This window comes from Chrysemys picta, chromosome 9, assembly GCF_011386835.1.
Source record: "Chrysemys picta bellii isolate R12L10 chromosome 9, ASM1138683v2, whole genome shotgun sequence".
Lineage (NCBI taxonomy): Eukaryota > Metazoa > Chordata > Testudines > Emydidae > Chrysemys > Chrysemys picta.
The window spans coordinates 62,997,672-63,013,456 of NC_088799.1; the positions used below are offsets into that span (position 1 = coordinate 62,997,672).

The following is a 15,785-nucleotide window of genomic DNA, read 5'->3' on the forward strand; positions in this document are numbered from 1 at the left end:
CGCACGCTGCTTCTGCCCGCAGGTGCCTCCCCAAGTGTGGGCTCCGCATCTCCCATTGGCCAGGAACGCTGTGGCCACAGCCAATGGGAGCTGTGGAGCTGGCGCTCGTGGTGGCGCCTGTGGCAGGGGCAGCGCGTGGAGCCCTGGTGGCTGCCCCTCCACCTAGGAGCCGAACATGCCACCACTTCCCAAGAGCCGTGCAGTCTTCCTCCATCCCTGGAAAATGCCAGGGCCGCCTGAGGTCAGTGCCTCACGGAGCCCCCACGAATCATACCAACCAGAGCCAACCAAACCCCCTCCTGCGCCCTGACCCCCTGCCCCAGCTCGGAACCCCCTCCCACACTCCAAACTGCCTCCTGGAGCCTGCACCCCGCACCCCATCCCCCTGCCCCAGCCCTGAGCCCCTCCTGCATATCAAACAGCTCAACCCCAGTGGCCTAATGGATAAGGCAATGGCTTTCTAAGTCACAGATTGTGGGTTCAAGTCCCATCTGGGGTGAAAAACTACTTTCTCAGGGGGAGGGATAGCTCAGTGGTTTGAGCATTGGCCTGCTAAACCTAGGGTTGAGTTCAATCCTTAAGAGGGCAATTTGGGGCACAAATCTGTCTGGGGATTGGTCCTGCTTTGAGCAGGGGGTTGGACTAGATGACCTCCTGAGGTCCCTTCCAACCCTGATATCACTGCTCTACAGCCAAAATGCTTCTGAAATAAATGTAGTCAAACTTTACTAATTCTGGGTCACTGAGAATGAAAATGATGCTTAAAATTGTTGATTGGCTCTAGTTTTCAAGATATGCTATTGGGTCAGTATATACGACCCTTGACTTGGGAATGGCGGAGGATAAGTGAGTTATAAAGGGAAGGGATCTCAATTTAAACCAGAAATGACTAAAATACATCTTTGACTGGATCTATGAATAAATCTATGACTGGGTTTGGACAGTACTTGCTTTTTAGGCAAAACAATAAATGATGCAATCTGAAGCTGGTATTGCGTCATACATTATATGAATTGCATCATGTTATTCCTAGAAGTCATGGATGATGCAATCATAATGAAGCTTACATCACTCTGCTGAACAAATTGCCCTAGATCAGCTCTAGAAATCATACAGTGTCGTGCTCTCTTATTTGTCAGTGTTTGATTTTGCAAAGGGACGCATTTCTGTTTAGCCAAAGTGAGCAGAGATGCCTCGTACTTGTATGAACAGTGCAGATAACTTCTGCTATGTTTGTGGTGAAGTGACTTTTGCATCACAAAAGCACAGTATAACCACTATGGTTAAGAAAGCCTATCACCTTTATTTTGGCTGCAAAATTGGAGATCAGGACAAGAGGTGGGCCCCACACATATGCTGCAACACTTGTGCAACAAATTTTCCCCAGTGGTTGAACAGGAAAAGGAAATCTATGCCTTTTGCAGTGCCAATGATTTGGAGAGAGCCAACAGATCATACCAGCAATTGTTACTTCTGCATAGTGCCTCAAGTTGGGAAAGGTGTGTCAAAGAAGAAAAAGTGGACTGTGCATTATCCAAACATTCCATCAGCTATACGCCCAGTACCCCACGGAGAAGGACTGCCGGTTCCTGATGCACCAGAATCATTCTCACTTGAGTCAGACGAGGAAGAGGAAGAGGATGAAACTTCCGGTCCTGAACCATCAATGTCACAGGACCCACATTTTCTCCCATCCTCCTCCTTTAAACCACACCTCATAACACAAGGTGAACTGAATGACCTTGTCAGGGATTTGGAACTACCCAAGAGTAAGGCAGAGCTGTTGGGCTCCAGACTACAGCAGTGGAATCTCCTGGCAGGTGATGTTAGGGTTTCCATGTTCCGTGATCGTCAAAAGGATCTTGTCCCATTCTTCTTCATGGAAGGTGATCTTGTAGCCTGCAACAAGATCGATGATGTGATGGCAGCCCTCAACATCGTTCACGATCCAGATGAGTGGATACTGTTCATTGATTCATCGAAGACGAGTCTTAAAGCTGTTTTACTGCATAATGGCAATGTTTTGCCATCAATTCCAGTTGGTCATGCAGTCCATATGATGGAAACCTATGACAACATGAAACAACTTTTGAAGTGCATAAACTATGACCAACATCAGTGGCAGCTTTGTGGCGATTTGAAGGTTGTTGCTCTCTTGCTTGGTCTGCAGACTGGATACACAAAGTACTGCTGTTTTCTCTGCGAATGGGATAGTCGTGCAAGAGATTCCCATCAAGAAAGATTGGCCACTCCGACAGTCATTGGAGCCTGGGAGGAAAAGTGTTCAGCACTTGAATTCCTTGTTGAATCAAGGAAGATTTTGTTACCACCCTTACACATCAAGCTGGGTCTGATGAAGAACTTTGTCAAGGCCATTGACAAAACACAAGCAGCTTTCAAGTACCTCCGTGGAAAATTTCCAAGGTTAAGTGAAGCTAAAATAAAGGAAGGTGTCTTTGTTGGTCCTCAGATTCATGAACTTCTTCGAGATGATGCATTTGACCATGCACTGCATGGCAAGGAAAAGACGGCATGGAAAGCCTTCCAGTTAGTGGCAATAAATTTTCTCGGAAACAACAAGGCAGACAGCTACAGGTTGTTGGTGGAAAACCTCCTCAAGGCATACAAAAGCCTTGGTTGCAACATGTCACTAAAGAAAATGTATCATCTAGATTTTTTTCCACCGAACTGTGGAGCAGTGAGCGACAAGCACGGCGAGCGATTTCACCAGGACATTGCAACAATGGAGAAACGCTATCAGGGCAAATGGAGCCCATCAATGCTTGCAGACTATTGCTGGACAGTCACAAGAGATGCTCCATTTAATGAATACAAGAGACAAGCCAAGAAGCGCCGAGTAGACACTGAATAGGACTAAACTATGTGCATAATAGTTTTTTGCCTTTTGTTTCATAATAAATTTTATTTATATAACTCTTTTGCTAATTTTTAAAGTATTACAGAAACAGGACAGGTGAAATATTATCATGTAAAGCAACCATTAACACATGAAAAGACCTAAGTTTATAATTTATGATTAAAACTCTACTATCTACACAATATACATAGATATAAAATGTAAAAACTTAAATATCTTAGAAACAGTACCCAGTTGTTTTAATTGTCATATTTGAATTCAGCACATCAAAATACATAATAAATAGCACATTTTATCTCTGAAGCAGACGACTTCTCAAAAATTGTAGACCAATGTATTCTATGATTCCCAGTCTGGAGCCCTCACCCCAGCCTGGTGAAAATGAGTCAGTGAGAGTGGGGGAGAATGAGTGACTGAGGGAGTGGGGATGGAGTGAGTGGTGGGCAGGGCCTTGGGGAAGGGGCAGGACCTCAGGGAAGTGGGCAGGGCAGGGGGCAAGAGTATTGGATTTTCTACAATTAGAAAGTTGACAGCCCTATGCCACAGGAAAAGCTTCCACTTCAGGCCCTGGAGGACTGCTCCTAGAATGTTCAGACTCTTCCCATGCTGGTGTTGTGGCTGCAGGCATCAGAACAATGCAAATGTCAGTGGACAGGTTCAGAGCTGGGACGTGCCTCATCCTCTAACCCCTCGACCTGCCCCATCAGCCAGCACATCTCTTCCCGACCTCTGACCCTCTGCTTTCCAGCTTCCCTGGCCTGCTCATCTCTACAGCTAGCCAGATTGCTTGCAGCTGGGGGCAGAGAGGGATTTGGGGTATCAAAGGCTGAGCGTGGTGCTGGAGCATTTGACATCCCACCAGTGCAAAGCATGCTGGGATGGCAGTGTTTTAGCACCCTTTACGGTATTCGCACTGGGCTCAAGTCTATGCTCAGTCTGAAGTCAGGGCTAAAATGCACACCGACCTTGCTTGGAGAAGGCCCAGGCCCTTAGTCCGCTGCTGCCTGAGGAAGAGAATCTGTTATTACTCCTACCCCACAGAGGGCATGATTAGCCATAAAGGGCGACTATATCCAAATGAGGCACAGAGCTGTAGCCAGGGGAACGGTGTTGGAGCTGTCAGTATATGCTGGCACTAGCTACTGGAACTATAGCATTTGATACACATGCTGCTAAACCCGTTGTGTGGTGTCTGGCACAGACATGCCGCACGATGCAGACATGTAATGCTGACAGCACAGCACTGGTCACCACCAACCCTTGCTCTGTGTGCCATGTAGGCTAAACAAACAGCCTGGGCTCTGCTTTCTCAGGCCGCCGCTGCTTGCGCCTGCAGGGCCTTGCCTAGCAGTTTAGCTGCCAGTTTGCCCTTCCCATGCTTTCAGTGCCTTGCGTGTGACCTGGTGGCCCAGCGCATGGCTGTCATGGAACTGTAGAGCCAGCAGTAGGTCTGCAGATAGGTTTGTAGAGGAGACAGAGCTGAGCCACCATGTGTGAGCTCCACAGAGCTGGGGGCTGTTTGAATCTGGGTGTTTGCTTCAGGCCCATCCACTATCCCCACCTCACCTCAGTATAAGGCTACTGCCAGTCACCATCTAGCCCCATGCCCAGGGGCAGACTGCAGTATCAACCTACTCATCACTGACAAGGTTGGGTTTGGATCTGCTGCCTTGGCCTACCCCTGGGCAGGGCCGGCTCCAGGGTTTTGGCCGCCCCAAGCAGCCAAAAAAAAAAAGCCGCAATTGCAAACTGCGGCGGCAATTCAGCAGGAGGTCCTTCACTCCAAATAGCTTAGGGTTACCATTCGTCCGGATTCCCCCAGACATGTCCGGCTTTTTTCAGTTAAAAATAGCGTCCGGGGGGAATTTGTCAATGTCCGGACTTCCCCCGCCCCCCATGCAGAGCGTGCGGGGCTTACAGGGCAGCCGGCCGGATGGTGCCACTCGCACGGGCTCCGGCAGCCAGAGCCCCTCCTCCACTTCCCCCCTCCTCTCCCCTGCAACTTGAGACCACTCCCCTCCTCTCCCCTCCCTCCCTCCCTCCCCCCGCCCTGCATTCACAGATCGCTGGCCGGCCGTTAGCCTCGGGCCTCCGGCTGTCTGGAGCTCCGACCCTGCTCCCCTCCCCCGCTGCCGAACGCGCTGCTCTGCGGCACGGTAAAGGGGCCAGGGGTCAGAGAAGCGGCAGGGAGGTTCTGGGGGGGGGGGGGTAGTCAAGAGACAGGGAGCAGGGGGGGGAGGGTTGGATGGGTCAGGAGTTCGGGGGGGGCTGTCTGGGGGTTGGGGGTGTAAGGTTTTGGGCAGTCAGAGTACAGGTGGGGGGGGTCTCAGGAGGGGACAGTTAGGGGACAAGGCACAGGGAGGCTTAGGTAGGGGGTGGGGTTGTGGAGGGCAGTTAGGAGCAGGGGTCCCAGGAGGGGGCAGTCAGGGGACAAGGAGCGGGGGTGTGTGTTTGGGAGTTCTGGGGGGGGCTGTCAGGGGGCAGGAGTGGGGAGAGGGATCAGAGCAGTCAGGGGACAGGGAGCAGAGGGGTTTAGATGGGTCGGGAGTTTTGGGGGGGGGGGAGGGCTGTCAGGGGGTGGGGAGTGGTTGGATGGGGCGTGGGAGTCCCAGGGGTCTGTCTGGGGGTGGGGGTGTGGATAAGGGTTAGGGCAGTCAGGGGACAGGTAGGGGGTAGAGTCCTAGGGGGCCAGTTAGGATGTGGGGAAGGTCTCAGGAGGGGGCAGTCAGGGGACAAGGAGCAGGGAGGCTTAGGTAGGGGGTGGAGTCCTGGGGGGCAGTTAGGGGCAGGGGTCCCAGGAGGGGGCAGTCAGGGGACAAGGCGTGGGGGGGAGGGTTGGGAGTTCTGAGGGGGCAGGAAGTGGGAGGGAGTGGAAGGGGCAGGGGCGGGGCTAGGGCGGGGCTCCTCCCGTCCTCTTTTTTGATTGTTGAAATATGGTAACCCTAAAATAGCTGGATGTGCCGCCCCTCTCCGAAGAGGCCACCCCAAGCACCTGCTTGGTAAGCTGGTGCCGGCCCTGCCCCTGGGCTGCCCTCTGCAACCCCCAGTACTCCTTGGCCTTCTTTCCAGGCTGGAGCTCCCCAGCTCCTCAGCCTTTCCCCAGCCCTGCTCCACTCAGGTACCCTGTCTCTAGCTCCCTGCAGCCAGGCCCATCTCCCTCTACAGCTAGAGAGAGACTGGGTCTGCCCCTGGCTTCCCTGCCTTTATAGGGCCAGCTGAGGCCTGATTAGGGTGTGGCCCAGCTGCGGCTGCTTCCCCAATCAGCCTAGTAGCTTTTCCCCTGCCCCAGCTCTCTCCCAGGGCTGTCTTTAAACCCCTCTGGGCAGGAGCGGGTAACCACCCTGCTACACAGCAAAAAAACCCAATGCCGATTCCATGACACCAAAACCTTACACAAATGTGTGTTGATTTTGCCAAACAGATTTGGATGGGGTGGAGGAGGGAAGAAACCCTCAAAAAAGTGACATCTTTCAATTTTCACTTTGAAACTTTTCATTTCAAACTGTTCATTAATTGTATTAAAAGAAATCAGAACTAGTAACGAATGGTTGAAATCGACATGAAACATTTCAGTTTTGTCAAAGTGAAACATTTTGTCGTCCCCCCCCCCCCCTTTTTTTTTTTTTTTTTGCCATTTGAAGAAATTTTCATTTTTGCTTCAACCTGAAACTTTTTTCACCCCAGCTCTAGTGAGTAGTCCTGTCACCCTGGAGAACAAGGCCACTGGTCGAGCATTGTGGCAAAAGCTGGCATCACCACTGCCCATGTTGTGCCTGCTGTGTGGCTAAATAGAGGTCACCAGGCCCCAGCGATGGCCACCCAGTGCCGTTCTCCATAGTAAAGCCACATTTTTCTTTTGTTAGTCCTGCTACTCCAGGGCTGGAATTGTCAAAGGAGTCGTAGACACCCACGTCCCACTGCATTTCAGTGCGTTGGGTGCATAGTGTCTGTGGAAAGCTCAGCCCAGGCCCTTCAAGAGCATGTGACCATCACAGCTGCCATTTTCAGTGCCTCCCTAGCAACTCCAGTTCTGCCTGCAGTCACCTTCCTATGCTGGGGCACGTGGGCTCACATTTGCTGTTGGTATTGAGGCCTCGTGTGTTTCTGCACTGGGGCAGGGGGAAGTGGCCCTATCTCCTTCTCCAGGCTGAACAGAGAAATGGATTCATGGCACAGGGCACAAAAGTGCTTGTGTCAATGCAAAGTGCGGTGCACCACAGGTCGGTATGGCCAGCTGGAGCACATTTAGTGTGTGGAGCCAGTGTAGGCGGTTGCACACAACAAGGGAGAGCTGCTAGGTGTGCTCACCAAGCTGGGCAATCAGGAAAAAATATTTTAAAAATACCTGGGTTTTTTTTAAGGGGTGGGAGAGGATGGGCATAGTTTGGGGGGACAGGATGCATTGCCCCCCCTAAAAAAAGAGGTGAGGCTGGGCAGGCACACAGGTTCATGTGCTACTTCCCCCCAATTTCTGTGAATGCCAAGCTGTCCGGGGCTTTCTCTACTCGTCCTACCGGGGATGGGAAAGAGGACTCTCATTCCCACGCTGCTCCTCCCACCAGCCAGTTTCCGGCTTTCTTGGCCCCTCTCCCAGCAAACAGGGGAGCAGAAGGGGTGGCATGGAGCTGCTTCTCCTGCAAGGTGCTTACTGCCTCTGCAGCTGGATGCTGCCTCCTGTAAACTAGTTCTAGTCATCGTCCCCTTCTATGTATGCTGGGTGCCCTGTTTTCTGTACAATGATGAGTACCTGCAGTGGGGCAGGGGGAAGAGGCAGTGGGGAAGGAAGGGGGATGGGATAGGACGGGCGATGAGAAGGGGATAGGGGAATGTGGGAGGGGGCAGGGGACAAGGTGGAGAGGAAAGAGGATGGGGTGGGCAGAGGAAAGGGGAGAGGATGGAGCAGTGGGGAAGGGAAGGAGGAGGGGATGGGGCCAGGGAGGGGGTGGGAAAGAGAAGGGGATAGGGGAATGACAGGGGGAAGCCCAGCATGCACTATCCCCCCAGCAGCAGCTGGGGCTCCCCCATTAAGCTGGCCCATCCCCCAGCACTAGCAGACCAGCGAACACTCCAGGTGGGGGAGAGACCCAGTGAGCCAGGGGAACCGGCTTCAGCATGCATGTATGTGTGCCACCCCCGTCCCCAAATAGACCAGTCAACCTACGCCTATGTGGGGGAGGCTTCCAGGCACCGTGACCCACCAGCGCAGTCACGGTGGGGCATTGTGGGACAGCTGATGGAGGACTGTGATGGCCACACAGCTCACAATGGCTACACTTGCAATGCAGTGACTGGCTCAATGCCATTTGGGCAGGTGGGCAGGCTGCACCAGAGATAAATTTGGACATAGACACGTGCAAATAGGTTGACACAAGGCGACTTACTTCAGCCTAGTTAGTTTGGTAGCGTAGAGGAAGCCTGAGGTCTTCTGTCTACTCCTTGGTTTCTCTCAGAAATCAGATCCATCTCCTCCTGTATCTCTCTTCACCATCCCTCCCCCACCCACCCATATTTCCATGTTCCCTCTCCCCATAGGTCAAACCATTTCATTTGTAAAGCTACCCCCATGCCAAAGAGCAGGTCAGATAGTGATCCCAGGGCAGAATACAATCTTCTTGGTCTCTGACATCTGGAGCTTTGCCAACATTCTGTCACCGCAGCTGCCTCCTTTTGATCCTCCCCTTTCTCCCCCATCCGAAAAAAAGAACCTGATATTTTCCTTTGTTCATGAAGTAAAAATCCTGAGAATGTGAAAAAAACAACAACCCTTCTTCTACAGTGCTGGACAAAGGGGAAACCTTTACAGCGAGGATCCTGTCACCATGGCAGAGAAGCAGCTGCCATTGATGTAAGCATCATAGCAGAAGAAAATTCACATGTGCTCCAGAAAGGGAGCTCTCATTCCTATCCCTCCTGAGATATGATGACCCCGGAGGAAAGGCATCTCTCCCAAGAGTGGGGACACCCGCAAAAATGCCCAGCGAAGGCTGGTAATTTTTTGGTGCTGTAAATGTCCTCCTTTGATTTGATCCAAGGTTTCCTGGGGCGCTCCAGGATCTGACAGCAATCCAGAACTCTTAGGGACAGACTTTCAAAAGAGCTCAGCACCCAGCAGAATCTGTTGCAACAGTGGCAGCAGGGCTGGGTGGGAAATGGTTTTCTCGTCCTGTGAAAAATTTTACCATACTGAACAAATTTCCCATCCCAAATCCCAAAGTGAAAAATTTTAGCACACTGAAAATCTGAAAAAAAAAAATTATTTCAGGTCAATCAAAATGTTTCATTTAGATTTCGACCATTGGGGAGGTGGGTGGGTGGGGGTGTAAACTTTTTTTAGTTGTAATTAGCTTAATTTTCAAAACACAAAGTCATTTCAAAGCGGCAAACTGGAGTTTTTCATTGGGAAAATGAGAGTGCAGAATGTTTGAAAATGTTCTTCTAACCGTTTTTGCGAGTCAAAACTTTGTCAAAAAATGACCCTTTCCCATGCACCATTTTGGTTTTGACAAATCCATATTTTTCAGTGAAAAAACTGTGTCAAAAAATTCCCACCCTGTTCTAAACTGGCAGCTCAGCTACCATTTAGGCATCAAAACCAGTGGCTAGACTTTTGGAAGAGCTCAGCCAACTGAGTGCAAGTTGGGTACTAAGCTATTTTGAAATCCTGACCCCTATTAACTAGTACCCTTTACTTCGTACATGCTCATACAGCTTATCCCAGTGAGCACTGCTGTAGACATGCACAGATAGATAGAGCTAGTTTCCTTTACAATACCCAAAGCCACTTGCTGCTGGTTCTCAAACAAATTTGAACCTTAACCCAGGTGTGTTGAAGGAGGTCATTAAGGTTCATGGACCTGTCAAGCACATCCGGGGGATGAGTTTCAGGTCGAGTGTACAGCAAACCTATTATAGTTTGGTGTCACAAACCTTGTGGAAGTGGCAGTTTCACATTTCTTTGATCTCAAACCAGGCAAAATTGGGCAGTTGTGACTGACTTTTCCTTTGAATTTTGGGATGGGTTCAAACCCTAGAATCCTCAGGTGTAAACACTTCTGAACTCTGGGGAAAATCAGCTGCAGTTCTTAGCTTTGCAGCTGGTCACTAATGGCTAGATTTTCTAAAGTCCTAGGCATTCAGCAGCTCCCACTGGTTTCAAATAGGAGGCGGCAGGGCAGGAGGGGGAAATTCTCCATTGTTCTCAATAGGAACTGCTGGGTACTTTTGAAAATCTATCTTCCTCCTCAGCCATTGAAGTCAATGGGAGTTTTGCTGTTGATTTCAATGGGCGTGGTTCTGATCATTCCACTCCCATTACGCCTTGCGTACACACACCAACATGAATGTGAGTACTGGAAGAGGGAAGTAGTTCCCAACTTGCGTAAGGGTATCCAAATCTGGCCCAATAGGAGCAGGAGCAAGCCCCAGCTCAGCAATTGGACACCCAATCCAAATGCACACACCAATACTCTAGGAAAGTTTGGATCCTTTCCATCCATTGCAAGATCCAGGTCCCTAGCAAACCAATCAAAAGCCAGAGGCATACAAAACACGCTTGTCTCCGATGTGAATGCATTTCCAGGTTTTCCAGGAGGCTCTTTAGAGGAAGGAGTGAGTCAATTTCACATGTGATATATTTCACCCTCTAGACTTTCTTTGGGTCACTTCAGATCTTCCAGTTATTCACTGGTTCTTGCGAGCTTGTCAGAAATAGTAGGGGTCTATATCCAGCATAAAGCCAGCAGAGTAGTTGATAAGCAAATGATGTGCTGCAGTAACCGCCAGCCCGAAAGGGAGGTTTGATATAGTGCTCAGGTGTATGGGCATGTGATTGCCTCTTGCTGTGTGGATCAGGCATGTATGAATATGAGACATGCTCAGTTCATACCAGCAGCGCTGGGAGATCATGTCATAACTCGTCTCTGTAAAAGCCCATAGAGAAGGAGTCTGGAGACCACGTCAAAAAAAATCAGTTAAACTGAACAGTAGCACCTCTTGCTATGCCACTGCCCATTGACAGCTCTGCTAATGCATCTCAATTCAGCACTCCCACCCCACCCCGCTCCAGTCCTGGTTTCCCCTGAGCAGAGTTTGTCAACTGTGCAACCTGTGGGGTGGTTTCAGGTATTGTATAAATGAGATCACCAGACTCAGTGTTACCAGTTCATTCCCCTGTCTCCAGCAGTGCAGGGTATGCCAACCTGCCCCATCTGTTGGCCTTTCCTGTGGGAACCCCTGACTCTGAGCACAGAAAGACACTGTTTCCCACCTTTGCTTTCTTCTTGTTTTTCAGGTTTCCTGTGGAATCACAGGGGTTAGCAGTTCAAAACCTCAGCATGACCCAGTGCTCAGCTGAGAACTCTGCCCCAACCGCAGTCTAGCCACAGGCAGTTCATGCAATCAAAGGGCACTGCGGGCAAACCTTAGTTCAGCGGATGGCTTCCAGCTGCACTCTGGTGATGACTTGGCTGTTACTTTGGGAACTCCAGGGCACTTAGGAAAAGCAGGCTAGGAAACATCATTATAGATAAGAGATGGGGTCAGGAAGAGATGAACTTTGATCGTGGAGGATTTTGATTACTCAGATTCAGACAGTGATAACAGAAGGGCACAGATTCCCATGAAGGGACCTTGCCTCTGGAGGGAACTCCTGTGTTCTTTTTTTTCTATACACTCTGCTGAACAGCTCCAGTCCTCCCATACCAGAGGCTATATCTCTGCAGCTGCAATGCAGCCAATTAAGCACAAGCAGAGTTGCTGGTTTGGGAGCTCCAGTGCTCCCTTTCACCCACCAGGAGTACTCCGATTCTGAGAAGTAGCCTTGAAACCTACCAGGAGTGGTTCCTGATTTGAACAGAATGCTCCTTCTCCTGTACCTTCAACCCTAGGGTTACCATATTTTAATTTTAAAAACGGAGGACACTCCGGCCCCGCCCCAACCCTGCCCCTTCCCCGCCCCCAGCCCTGCCCCAACTCCACCCCTTCCTCGCCCCCGCCCCTTCCCCAAAGTCCCCGCCCCAACTCTGCCCCCTCCCCTGAACGCTCCGCCCCCTGCTCCTCCCCCTCCCCTGCTTCCCACGAATCAAATGTTCGTGGGAAGCCTGAAACAGGGAGGCAGCAGGTAAGCTGGGGCTGGGGCGGGGCGGGGCACGGCACGGCCCAGTCCGGTCACCCCGGCTGAGCGGCTCCCTCCGGCAGCCGGCTGGCCCAGGCCAAGAGGCTCTGGCCCCGGCATGTCCCGCCCGGCTCGGCTCGGGCCCTGGGGCACCAGCCCTGGTTCTGGCCCGCCCGGCCCCGGTTCCGGCCCACCCTGGCCCCGGCCCCTGGCCAAGCACCGCTGGCCCCGGCCGCCGGCCGAGCACCGCCGGCCCGGACCCAAGCCCCACGACCCCTCCCTCCCTATTTTCCTGGACATGTCTGGCTTTTTGGGATTTCCTCCCGGACGGGGATTTGAGGCCCAAAAAGCCAGACATGTCCGGGAAAATCTGGACGTATGGTAACCCTATAAAACCCAGTTTCTTTGTAAGCTGTCTGGCCAGATGTCGCACCATTGCATAGTCTCTTACTACCAGCTTGTCATGTCTTAGCCAATCATCCCAGTTCATACTACATTCTGCATCTATCTCTGTCTATGTATCTAAGCAGTCATCACCAAGGGACCTAAGCACCATATAAGTCAGAGCCATAACACACTCTTTATAAAATAAACAGTAAGATGTAGTCTCTCCACTGCGATCTTGAGTGAGAATATTTAGTATTCATCTGCCTAGAGCCACAGGCCATTTTCAAGAGACGAGGCTAAGGATCTTGCACCATCTCCTAAATGTAGCATCTCAACTCCCCACCATTCACATGACCATAATGAGGACAACATGACAGAGCAGAACCTAAATCACGAGTTTCATTCATTCTGAGATGCTCACACAGGCAGGGGTAAGGACACAACAAGAGGATTTTTGGCTCATCTCCTTAAAGGTATTTAGAAACCTAACTCCTATTGAGTTCAAGGGAAGTTAGGAGCCTAAACTTTGAGGATCTGGCCCTTTCTGATTCCAGGCAACTGACTATGAGTGACTTGCTTAGTTCCCTTGCCTGCCTTGGACTGAAAGAGACTCCCTTAATATTTCTTGCAGCTCTCTCTCCTTGAATCACTCTGCAAGTCGCTATTCAATCTGGAAATGGAGCAGAAAGAGAAAGACTAGAAGGAAAAAAATAAGGCAGCAGAAGACTATAAACAAGACTATAAAAACCACAAGCGAAGAGTCTAAAGCTACATTTCATAGCCTCCTAAAAAGGTTTCCTTCTAAAACAGCATAAATACTAAAGAAGCTGAAAATTTTTGACCCAAAAATCTTCCCAGTGCAATAGTGTTTTGGTTTGTTTGGTCAAACATCTAAATCTTTTGTAGGAAAATGATGATTTTGACATTGTTTTCTGATCTTTTGCCAGGCAAATTCAAAACAAAACATTTCATTTTGAATCAATAGTTGGCTATTTCACAGTGTGAAAAATATCAAAAAATGTTGGCATTTGTAAACCAAATCTTTGGCTTTGATCAAAAATGGTCACATTTTTCATTTTGACATTTCCAAATAGAATTTTTAATTCCTTGAAAATGGTGGATATTTCAACTTTTTGTCCCATTTTTGAGACAAAAATAAATGTTGAAATCTCAGCATTTCCTGGCACATAGAAATTCTATTTTCTGAACTGCTCTACTGACTAGAGTCTTCACCAAGACCGAGTAGAGCTGGGTAGGTTTTTTTCAACTAAACATTTTTTTGGTAGGAGAATGTTGACTTGTCAAAACTGAAACTTTGTAGAAAGGGTTGGTTTTTGACAAATTTCTTAATTACAAATTTTTCTTTACAAAGTTTCAAAATCGTCAAAACATCCTGTTTTGACATTTTCAAAATGAAAACATTCAATTTTTTGGTTCAAAACGACTTTTCATTTTGAAATTTAAATTAATTTAATGTAAAGAAATGTAAAAAAAAGAGTGAGCTTAAAAATTTTCAAAATTCTCAAAAGGAAATGTTTTGCTCCAGCTGATCCAAAATTTTTTGGTATTTTTGGTTCACGAAAATTTTTGAGATTTTGACATCCCAATTTGGGACAAGAAAAAAACTCTTGAAAATTCTTGTGATGGGAAAAACCATTTCTTTTTTTTCAAGCTCTAATGCAGAGAGTAAATCAGTGTAGCTTCTCTGAAGGCAATAGCAGTAGATTTGAGTTTTGCTTTAAGTTTAGATTCTTTTGTATGCGCTCTGGCAAAGGGAAAACACAAAGCAAATTGTTTTGGTTCGTTGCAGGTGGCATAGGCAAGGTTTTCAAGAGCTCCTCAGGATTTGGCTGACTTTGAAGCCCTACCATCTGTCACCGACTTTATTATCAGATCCAAGAGAAACCCAGCCTCTGAATGACTGTCCCTCTGCAGAGACAAGGCAAGGTTCCCATTGAGTGTCAATGAAAAGTTTATATTGAACACAGCCAGGTTTCTATCCATGGTCAAAGTTGACGAGCGCCTCATGGTTCTGGGCTTCATGGAAGATTCACCCAGCATTGTTCATAACATCACTGGGAAAATGAAAATATAAAGGGGAATGAATAATAAAAGCCGTTTACTACCAGATCATTCATCTCATCTGTCGATCTGTCAGTGAGGCCCCTCAAATTGGGATCTCAGCACCATATCCCAGAGAATCAGTGGCAGAGCTAGAAGAACGATCCAGGAATCTGTGCATGGAGATCTATTCTCCACGCTGGCCTTTCACTGAAGTCAAACACTGTCACCAGCTGGGGAGGAGGGAGGCGTGCTGTGCTTTGAATGCTCTTGTTCTTCTGAGGAACACTACAGTACAACTCCTGATAAAAATCAGCTTTGCTGGCTGATACCTTGATATATTCAACCAAGGGGCCAGTATCAAGCCCTGTCGTTTAGTGTCCTCCTGCCCCCAGTTATACAGACTCAGAGTATTGGTGCCTGACTGAGCAGTCCCCTCAGCAGGGGTGGCTCCTAGGTAGATGTCTGTGCATAGACAGCAGCTCTCCTCCCATAGGCAATCAGAGATACAGAGCGAGCTGGGGTTTGACTCGTTTAGGAGACAGTGAGCTTCTAGCATGTTAAAGTCCTCTCTATGGCCCCATCTCTGTCGTATCCGAGCATGTCACAAACATTAATGGATTTTGCCTCCTAATGCCATTGTGAGAGGGTGCTGTGTCATTATCCCCATTTTACAGATGGGGAAACTGAGGCAATTAAAGCTAACATTTTCAAAAACATTATTTCAGAGGGCCTCTATTTTTGGACGTGAGCCCTCACAGGTTTAAATGTCTTGCCCAAGGTCACACTGGACATCTACAGCAGAGATAGGGCTATAATAGGTCTCTTAAATCCCAGTCTAGGACCTTAACCTTAAGTCCATCCGTCCTCTCTGCCGGTGCTCTTAATGCAAGACTTTCTCTGTCCTTTAAAGGCAGTAGAGAAATGGCAGGACCATTGCATGGGAGATACCCCCTATGCTTGTTCAGAAATGAAAAAGACACCATGGAAACCATTCCTACATGCCTGAGTCCATGGGTATGTCTATCATGCCATCAAAGGGCATGATTACCATTTGAGTAGACATACCCAAGCAAGCTAGGTAACTCAGGGGCCAGAGCAGTGAAGCCACTTCAGCATGGGCCGGACAAACCCATCCAGAACTCTGTGCTTTCAGTATAGACATACCCAATGTCTCTGTTGTGCAAGCAGTACCGACAGCCCGAGCGTGTCTGTTATCTGGGCATTTACCCAGCGCCCTGAGGCGTAATGCACCATGCCTTTGGGAAATTGATTAGGAGAGGCACAGAGAGGGATGCCATATTCCAGCTGGACAAAGCAATCCTAAAGAACCAGCAGGAGAAGGAA

General features: G+C 49.1%; 1 long non-coding RNA gene across 1 annotated transcript; it reads left to right on the top strand.

The window, feature by feature from the left end:
• The first annotated feature begins 4,911 nt into the window (after positions 1-4,911).
• Positions 4,912-14,547, top strand: LOC112060592 (uncharacterized). Its single transcript, XR_002889876.3, has 3 exons — positions 4,912-5,034; positions 8,655-8,723; positions 14,188-14,547. It is a non-coding gene; the product is annotated as an uncharacterized LOC112060592 (long non-coding RNA).
• The last annotated feature ends 1,238 nt before the right edge of the window (positions 14,548-15,785 follow it).